Raw genomic sequence first — 11433 nt, 5'->3', positions numbered from 1 at the left:
TAGGTCAGGACGGTACCACCGCCTATGCTGGGCGGTACAACCGCTAGTGTTAGTCTGACACTGACATTGCATTGGGTGGTACCACTGCCCAGTTTGGTGGTACCACCGCCTGGCACCCTACCAGGGGCAGTACCACCGCCCAGACTAGCGATACCACCACCTAACACAATCTCGGAGACTGTGTCACGACAGTGTCACCTCTTGGGTCACTATTTGGGCCTCTTATTGGGCCCAACATAGTCCTTATATGGGCCCAACTAGCCCATAATTGGGTTGGCCCAATTCCAAACCCAATTACGTGCTAACTACGAAATATAAGACATACTTAAGCTAAACAAGTCCATAAGTCTTGGTTTCTTCCGACGAGCTTCCGACGATCTTCCGGTGAACTTCCGACAATCTCTCGGCAATGTTCCAACGGACTCCCGGCAAGCTCCTGGACTTCACGACGATCTTCTTGGTGAGTTCCAATGAGCTTCTTTGGCAAGCTCCGAGACTTCTCAACCAATTCTGATAGAACTTCTGACGAACGTTCGGACTTCCGACGAACTCTCGAACTCCCAACGAAATCACGCTCTTGACTCTGGGACTTCATTTTGCTTTATGCCTTGCTATCATAGTTAATCCTGCACATGTAAAAATACACTTCGATCTAGACAATTATTAGTAAGCATGAATCATGTTGTCCGGTATGCCATTGGTCCATCGATGCTTCGTCCGATTCTTCGGCGCATTGTCCTCTCTTGTGGCCTATTACCCAATCGGTCATTTGACCTCTACAACTCTGATATCCTTGGCACAATATCTACTCTTCTTGGCCTAATGCCCGAATTCATGGCCCGAAGCCTTCTGCCGATACGTCAACCGATTCTCGGGCTCGATGTCCAATCTTCGGACATATTTTCCTCCGGCCCAACATGATTCTTCCTGCTTTAATTTCCTCTCCCTGATCGAAGCATCCTGCATCACTCAAAACATAGATCAAATCATAAACACTTATCAATTGGTTTCATCATCAAAATACGAGATTCAACACCTCCTCCTTGAGCTTAGAGGTTGTTCTAAGGGAGGTGTGTGAGGGATACCTTATAAAAGAGGGGTGTAAAGGTTCTCTCCTGAGCTTGTGAAAAAGAGAAAGATTTGTAAGGGTAGTTGATCTTCGTCGATTAAAAAGAAGATCGGTAATAGAAGCCAATGGCCTCGAGTAAAGAAGAATCAAGAGTGGACGTAAGTCATAACGACTGAACCACTATAAATCCGGTGTGCTCTTTTCCTTTACTGTTCACCTTTATCGCTTACTGATTTTATTGCTTACTCCACTTTATACTTACTCTAAGTCAATCTTACTTTTGATATCGATTTTTATCGAATGTAATTTTTTAAAATCGTCAAAAGTTTTTGATAGCACTAATTTAACCCCCAACCCCCCCCCCCCCCCCCCCCTCTTCTTAGTGTCAAAATGGTCCTAATAGTGTAGAGATTTGGGCAATGATTCGAGGAGCATTTTTGCAGCCCTTGCCATGTGGATCATTGCTAGAGAGGAGGATAGTTGACCTCCTTCATCCTCTCCCATAGATCTATAGGAATTCATAGATATACGATCTCCAAAGAGGATAGTTGATCTCCTTCACAAGTGGTTTTCAGTTTCGCTGGTATTTGTGCACCAATCTTTGTACGATAATAAAATCTTTTTGTGAAAATCTAGAATTTTTTTATTTATTTTTCTGTTGTACATATGATGTCACCCCTAAATTTCCTAATAAAAACATGCTTTGTTGGAAACTAGACTTATAGATCTATCTTTTAGTACCTTACCTGAAATATTTAGAGCATAAATACCTGCCCAATCATCTATTGAAATCAACCATATAGATTCTACAAAATAGAGATTTTGTTAACCTTTGGTTACCAAATTGTTTGTAACTCTCTGTTAGAAACTTTAATTCATATGAAACTTATTTTATTTGAAAGTAGATTGATATATCTTTCTAATAATATCTTCCTGAGTATATTGGAGTATAATTGATTATTAAAACTATTTATATATTGTCCCTTATAGAATCTGCTAGAATAGAACTTTCATCAATTATACCTATTCTTGTTTCATCTCTTTGGACATTGAATTTAACTAGTATTCTTTCTTCAATTGAGTTATATGTGATTGCTTAGAATGCTTATATGCTTTTACCATTAATTCTTTTTATATTTTAATGCATAATATTAAAGATTATATTTGGATCGTATTGACTCATATATGCATTTGTATATTTCGTTATTCCGTATATGCTTCTGATACGTGCCAATTTTATTGCTCACAATATCCTTTTATACTCTAGTATTTATGGGATGATGTGAACTTTTTTCAGAAATAGGAAAGGGAGTTATTGTCACGCCCCCCCCCCCCCGAATATAGTTCTCATTCAGGAGGTGTGAACCTAATTCAAGATTGATAATATTTAATTCAACAAACAATCCAGGATCCAATCACACATTTGAGGTCACTAAGAAAAACATTCAAGTCATTCACCTCTATAATCCACAATTCACAAAACCTGTGCAATTTATAATCATACATCATGTCACTAGATGATTCTTAAAATCCAAAAGCAACTTAACTAAACCATAACTATATCATAAATCCATAAGCGCGATAATTAATGCAATCACAAAACCAACATGTACTACATGTTTATATCAGTACACAGTTTAGACTTAACATTTCCAAAATCCTGACGTAAGAGGTACTTTTCAAATATTTACAAGATACATCAATCTAGATTTGTCATTGATATTTCATTACACCCAAAAAGAACTTATACAACATCAACCTATCAAGTACAAAATATTTGCCCCAAAATCTTCTAGTCTTCCACTGCCTCAACCCAATTTACACATTTTAGTGAGCGATAAGCTATCCTGAAAAATTTATATAGTAACGGGGTGAGCATATAAAGCTCAGCAAATGACTAACATATCCATAGCAAAGAGAACAGTTTTCAAACAAATGAGGTATCAAAATACAAAGCAGAGATACAAGATGAAACAGTAGCATGTTTTGTTTGAATGCAGAATTACAATATCATATCGTTCGAAGCACGTTTTATTCATATAATCGAGGAAAGGTAATTGAAGCATATCATTGGCATAAGGAGCATATCGATGACATATGGTAATTTTAAGGCATAACAAAGACGTAAGGAGCATTTTGGATACCATGAATGCAGAATTACGATGTCATTTCGTTCGAAGCACGTTTTGTTTATACAATCGAGGAAAGATAATTGGAGCATATCATTGGCATAAGGAGCATACGATGACATATGGTAGCTTTCAAGGTATAACAAAGTCTTATAACATTTCGGAAATATATCAAAGAACAAAACATGAATAGAAGCTCAAATGTCACATAACGATGCATTCATTTCATTCTTATCCAAAGCATGCATAGAAACATAGCCAAAGCTTTGGATATCATATCAAACACATAGAAGGTGAAGTGGGATCATAACATAATATGGTCTATCCATTTCTGAATGACCAACAAACATAAGTCTCCCACGTCTGGGAGCTCCATCCACCCACGTCTGAGTGAAGTCTTAGGGGGCCGGCAGAGCATCGCGGGCTCTAATCATAACTCCCTTTACCATTTCTGGCAAAGGTTCACATTTATCCCACAAACACCAAAGTACAAAGGGACAGTATGAATAATGAAATTAGCATATATTGGAAGCACATGCGGAACAACGAAATGTACATATGCCTTTCGAGTCAATACGATACAAACATAATCTTTCATAAATGTATTTAGACTTGAAAGGAAACAAAAGCAAGGGCATACAAGGATTTCAAGAAATCACATATAGCTCAATTGAAATAAGAAAGTTAGATAAATTCAATGTCCAAAGAAATGAAATTGGAAGAGGCACATATCGAAAGCAAAATGCGGAACAATGGGATGCATGTGCCGAATCATTACGATGCAAACAAGAACTTTAGATGATAGCTGCGGATATACAAATAAATAAAGGACAAAAGTATATGGGAATTTAAGGTAATAATGTAAAGCTTAACTGAAGTAAGAGTTTTGCCAAAATCGATTTCCAAAGGGAAGTAACAAGGAAAGCCGAAATCGACCAAAGCTCGATTCTGGCAGAATTTGATAGGAACATTGTATGAACTATTTGGATAACCAATTATGCTCCAATTTATACAAAATAGGTGTCATTAGAAAGCTTTGTCAATCTAGTTTTAGACAAATTAAGTTTTACAAGATTTGGAATTTAAAACAGGGTGTTACAGATAATTTCGTAGCGAAAGGTCTGAAAATATTAGCTCTGTTTTACTGAATCCATAGGGTCGATGAAAGCAGATGTTTCAATTAGCAATTGTACTCCAAAAATTTCAAATCAGGTATATACAGAAATCATTTTGAGTCTAGCTTCGAATAAATCATACTTTGTATGAATCTGAGTTTACAACAGAAAGTTATAAGTAGTTAAGCAACAAGAGGTCAGAAATTTCGGTCCCTATTTTACAGAATCTGTAGGGTTAATTTAAACAGAAGTCTTAGTAGGCATTTAAACTCCAAATCATTCGATCTTTATATCAAAATAAAGATTTTCTTGTCTACTTTCAAAGGGAACAGGTTTTGTCTAAATCAGAGTTTATTATAAAATGTTATGATCAAAACATTGCATAGAGGTTAGATTACCGAAAAATTACAGATTCATAGCTTTATATCAAAACGAAAGAAGGTCTGGTTCTCAGTTGAAATCTTTCAAATTTTGCAGAATAAAAATGGAAACAGAGATTAAGGTTACTATGGGATTGGGTTAGAACACTTGCCTTAAAATTATTTGAATCCCAAATGTGAGAAAATTGATGAAAAACCTCAAGCTCCTCTTCTTCTTCTTCTTCTTCTTCTTCTTCTTCTCTCAAACTCACGTTGGCTGCAACTCTTCAGGTTTGTTTTCTTTAACCCTTCATCTAATTATTTAGCTTTTGGCTAATGCAAAAGTTGCAAGGTGTCATGCAAAAGGGGCTAGGTGTCATCTTTAGAGCAAAGATAAGTGGCATCAACCTTAGGTTAGCTAGTGACACATGTCCACTATATTTTTTTTTTTTTTAACTTAAATCTGAATCTTTCATAAATTATATCAAACTTCTAATATTTACTCTTAGGTCCCTAGCCATAAACTTTTAATATAATATCATTGAATATAAAATAATTATTAAATAATCCTTATTTTTTTACAAACAAATCTTTTACTAAATTTTTAAAAATCGGGGATGTTACAGTTATGCTTAGAGCCCGCAATGCTTTACCGACCCCCTTTGACTTCACCCAGATATGGTTGGATGGAGCTCCCAAACTTGAGAGACTTCTATCTGATAGTCATCTAGAAATGAATGGACTATATTCTGTCTGTGATCCTACTACACCCTCTGTGTTTTGATATGATATCCAAAGCATTGCTTATGTGTTTATATGTGTGCTTTGGATAAGAATGAAATAAATATAACATCAAATATAATATTTGAGCTTCTGTTTCTTATTTATTATTTTGATATACTTTGAAATATTTCATATGCCAATGATATGCTATGAAATATTTTATATGTCATTGATATACTCTAAAATATTTTATACACCATTAATATGCTCTGAAATATTTCATATGTCATCAATATGCTCCGAAATGTTTCTTATGCCATCAATATGCTCCAATTACTCTTTATTCCATTTGTTATGAACCAAATATGTTTCAAATGAAATGACATTTGCGATTCTATATTTAATGAGTGGATATCTATAAATTTTTGTATCCTATATTGTATTTTGATATCAATTTTATTTGAAACTATCCCCTTTAGCCATGGATATGTTAATCGCTTGCTGAGCTTTGTATGTTCACTTTGTTGCTATATAAACCTTTCAGGTTAGCTCAACACACTGAAATATTAGAATTGGGCTGAGGTAGTGGAAAGCTATTCAGATTTTAAGCAAGCCTTGTTGGTTGATATATTGTGATTGTTGTATAAGTATATTTTATATGTAATGAAATATTATAGATGAATTTGAATTGATGTATCAGGTAAAAGATTTAAAAGACCTCTCATATTTGAAAATTTTAGAATGTTATGTTTAGTTTATGATGATATGAACTTATGATAAATGGTTAGTTTTGAGTTTGTATAGATTCTTACACCGGTGGATTTATAAGTATGGTTAATATTTTATTAAATTGGCTTTGGGTTCCTAAATTATTGAGTGATATAGTATATGATTATAAATTACATATGTTTTATATATGTAAATAATGTTTGAATGTTTTTCTATGTCCTCAAATATTAGTTTAGATCCTAGATTGAATTATTGATGAATTATATGTCAGGATCGGGGTCGGTACTAAGAGGGGGGGTGAATTAGTGTAGCAGAAAAATCACGTCTTCAAAAACTTTCGTATGATAAAATCTATTTACGTTGAAAACGATTTTGGAAACTTAACTTGAAAGCATACATTTATAAAGTGAATGCTGTAGGCAAGTGAAGATTCAGTTTGCAATATGTAAATGGTACGAAGTAAATGCAAACTAGAGAATACGCCAATTTTATAGTGGTTTGGTCATCGTGACCTACATCTACTCTGTCGATTCCTCCTCCGTCGAGGCCACCGGCATCCACTATCGATCTTCCTTTAATAGGCGAAGATCAACCTCCTTCTTACACCCCTCTTCTCCTTTTACCGGGTTTAGGAGACAACCCTTACAAGCACTCACTCCTCTCTTACAGAATTCTAACACTTAGACTAGAGGAGGATTCTCACAAGAGATTTCTATAGTGTTTTTCTACTTTTAAACTCTCTGTGCTTGTGTGCTTTAACCAGGGATAAGAGGGGTATTTATAGGTTTCAAGTTGATTCAAACTTAGAGCCTAAAAACTTCTCATCTCGGGTTTCCCGAGCATGGGCGGTACCATCGCTTGTGCTGGGCGGTACCACAACCTGGGAGGCTGTGCCGGGCGGTACCACCACCCAAACTAGTGGTAAAACTACTTGGCACCCTGCCAGGGGTGGTACAACTACCCAGACTGGTGGTACCACCGCCTGACATAATCTCGAAGACTGTGCCATGACGGTGAGACTTCTTGGGCACTGTTTGGGCCTCTTATTAGGGCCAACACAGTCCTTACATAGGCCTAGCTAGCCCTTAATCGGGTTGGCCCAAATCCAAACCCAATTAGGTGCTAACTATAAAATATAAGACATAATATGAGCTAAACAAGTCCGTAAGTCTATTCATCCGACGAGCTTCCGGCGATCTTCCGGCGATCTCTCAGCAATGTTCTGGCAGACTCCTAGCAAGCTCCTAGACTTCACGATGATCTTCTTGGCAAGTTCCGACGAGCGTCTCTAGCAAGCTCCGAGACTTCTTGGCTGGTTCCGCTAGAACTTCCGACGAACATCCAGACTTCCTACGAACTCTCGAACTCCCAACGAAGTTGTGTCCTTAACTCCAGGACTTCATTTTGCTCCATGCCTTGCTATCATAGTTAATCTTGCACATGTAAAAATATACTTCGATCTAGGCAATTAATACTAAGCATTAATCATGTTGTCCGACTTGTCATTGGTCCCTCGATGCTTCGTCCGATTCTTCGGCGCATCGTCCTCTCTTGCGGCCTATTGCCCAATCGGCCAGTTGACTCTACAACTCCGATATCTTTGGCACAATATCCACTCTTCTTGGCCCGATGCCCGAATCCATGGCCCAAAGCCTTCTATCGATACGTCGACTGATCCACCGGCTCGACATCTAATCTTCTGACATGTTTTCCTCTAGCCCAACATGATTTTTCCTGCTTTAATTGTCTTATCCTGATCGAAGCATCCTGCATCACCCAAAATGCAGATTAAAACATAAGCACTTATCAATTAGTTTCATTATCAAAATATGAGATTCAACAATTTCCCCCCATGATGATAACCAATTGATGACGGAGTTTAAATAAACTCCCCCTATCAATATGTCGTATTGATAGAGACTCTTGGATTCAAAAATCCAAGTAACATGTCATGATCAAATCATGCATGACATCAATATACTTCTCTCCCTTTGTCATCAACAAAAAGGAGAAGTACCAATATCAAATGTATAAACATACAAGTTCAAATTGTTGCATGAAAAACATAATATCAAGTTTTATCATCATGCAATTTATAGTTAGAAAATTTAGCAAGTGTTACATTATATTTAGAACATTCGGGCTATCAAGTTGTAGATATGCAAGGTAGTATATTTTTGCATCTTCTTGAGATTTCAAGCTAGCAATTCTTGGTGATGTTCAAGATAGCAATTTCTTCTCTTTTGAGAAGTGCGATTATTTTTGCTTCCTTTGCAAAAACGCAAGCTAACAAAATGTTACATTATTTTACAACATAGAAGCTAACAATTTGAGATGTTTAAGAAGCAAGTTCGTTCTTCTCTTTTGAGAAGTATAATTTTTGTCTTCTTCTTGAATTGTGCGAGCTAGCATTTTTTATCTCCCCTTTTGTCATTATCAAAAAGAATGGAAGACCCTTTATATCAATTTTCAGATTATGACAAAGGTAACGTATTAATCCTTTTTCAATATGTTTGTGCATCATCCTAGTTTTAAATTAAAACATGCACAATTCCAAAACTTTACATTTGTATCCTTACTTCATGCATTATACAAATAAATTAATCACTATGGGCATATCATACATGATATTCAAGCATTCATGATACATTATTTTGGCAACAAATCATAGCATTTTAAATAATGATGGTATCTAAATGTCAAATTATATTACATCTCATATTTTATGCATATTTTTATTTCATCACATTCATTTCATCTAATCAAGAAAAATTAATTGGGTGATGAATACAAGGAGTTATACAAAAATAAATCATATCATGAGAGATAAGATCATGTAAATACTAAAAGATATGATTCATATATTAAATATCATCTTAAGTAAAATGCCAAAAAAATTTGTAGGAGTACAAACAAGAGATCTTGATAAAAAAAAATCTCATATAATTCTAAGAAATCAAGATCATAATTTTGATAAAACTCATTCAAATTTAAATCATCAAAGTCATTTTCAAAGTCCAAGAGATTCGTAAAAATGATACAAATGGATTCATCAAAATCAATAAGATGGAGAAAAAAAAATAATTTTTAAGAAAAATATTTTCCTCTTTTTATTTGTTTCAATTCATATGATTTTATTTCATCTATGCCAAATAAAAATATATATCATGTTTAAAACTGAAAGTGCAAGATTTATTGTGATAAAGATCAATAAGCGACTTTCATTATAGTAAAAATCGATAATCCATAAATCATAAGATTCATCATGCATCATTTCGAAAGAAAAACTCATTGAGCATGATCATTATGCAGTATTTCAAATCAAACATGATTTCATTTATTTTCAAAATATTCATCATGATAGGACATATAAGCCAAAGAAATCATTAAACATAAAGCATATTCATCAATCATAGTTTTGAGCATAAGACATTTTCAACCAAAATCATTTTGTTATTAAACATGTAATTTTTATTATCATTTTCGAAATTACTAGCATGATCCTAATTTTTGTATTTTCATTATATTTTTAAGCATGTAATTTTTAAAAAATAAATTTTTCTAAACTAAATAAAAAAATGCATAATGAAAAGTATCATATAATTTCGAAATAAATTAAGGGAGTTTCGATTACCTCATCGTTAAAAGTCGTTGCGTAGTTTGCCACCTCGCCTTTGTTGATTTTCTCCTTGTCTTTGGAGGAGCTCGATTTGTCTTTTTGTAACTTGCATTCAAAGCAAGTAATTACGTTCTTTTTGTTTTTTTAATTTTTGTTTCATAAACTTTTTAAATTTATTAGTGAGGAGTTCAAGTTCACCATCACTTGAGATTATGCTCAAGTGGTCTTCGAATGTTCTTAGTTTGAAATCCTTCCTGTCCTTTGGAAAGTTGATCTTGAGTTCTTTACGTACATTGCACGTCATTTCATAGGTCATCAAGGACCCTATTAGTTCTTCAATCGGAAAGGTATTCAATTTTTTTGATTCTTGAATTGTTGTTACTTTTGAATCCTAACTCTTATTAAGAGAATGCAAAATCTTATTTACAAGTTCAAAATCCGAGAAACATTTGCCAAGAGCTTTTAAATCATTGACGACATCCGTAAAACGGGCGTACATATCAACAACGGTTTTGCTTGGTTTCATATAAAAAAGTTCAAAATCGTGCATTAAAAGGTTAATCTTAGAATCTTAAACTCTATGCATGCCTTTGTGTGTGATTTCGAGAATATGCCAAATATCGAAAGTCGTTTTGCACATAGAAATCCGATTAAATTCGTTTTTGTCTAAAGCGCAAAATAAGGCATTCATAGCCTTTGCATTTAGAGAAAACATCTTCTTCTCCAAATCATTCCAATTGTTCATCAGAAGAGAAGACATTTCAAATCCATTTTCGACTATGTGCCACAAGTTCAAATCCAAAGAAAGCAAAAAAACTCTCATTCGAGTTTTCTAATAAGTGTAGTCCATCCCATTAAAAAAGGGAGGACGAATGAGAGAGTCACCCTCTTGAAAGCCGAAAAGAGTCATTTCTCTTAGGTGTTAAACCAATTGAGAAATCACGAGGCTCTGATACCAATTGTCAGGATCGGGATCGACACTAAGAGGGGAGGTGAATTAGTGTAACGGAACATGTCTTCAAAAACTTTCGTACGATAAAATATGCTTACATTGAAAACAATTTCGGAAACTTAACTTGAAAGCATACGTTTATGAAGTGAATGTAGTAGGCAAGTAAAGATTCAATTTGTAATATGTAAATGGCAGGAAGTAAATGCAAACAAGAGAACATGCCAATTTTATAGTGGTTCGGTCGTCGTGACCTACATCCACTGCTAGTAATAAGTGCCCAGCAAGCCAATCACGTGAGTGATGGCACGTGTGACTTGATACAGAATCTTTTTGCTTATTATATTTTGGCGTATATCACTTTATAACTATTGCATAAATGCATATATATTGTGATGTCCTTGGATTTGTGCAATGGGAATCGGATCGTGATGAGATCACGATAATGAGATCGATTCACCTTTAAACACATATCCTAAATAATCCCGGTCATAGGTTACTCGAGAGGGACATCGTGATAACCGGATAGACTGGTGTGCTGTATACCCGTCCATATGATGGATGCAGCTGGTCTCATAGCTGCTCGTGTAGGGACACTAGGGATACAGTACAGGTGCTCATTGGAGAATGAGTTCACTGATTGATCCGCTTACGGAATGCTGGATGGTTGATGATGCCTTATTGTCAGACAACGATTCCGTAGTCCTAGTGGTGTATCTGGTTCTTAGACTTGAGACACCA

This window comes from Musa acuminata, chromosome BXJ2-3, assembly GCF_036884655.1.
Source record: "Musa acuminata AAA Group cultivar baxijiao chromosome BXJ2-3, Cavendish_Baxijiao_AAA, whole genome shotgun sequence".
Lineage (NCBI taxonomy): Eukaryota > Viridiplantae > Streptophyta > Magnoliopsida > Zingiberales > Musaceae > Musa > Musa acuminata.
This window is presented reverse-complemented; position numbering follows the sequence as displayed.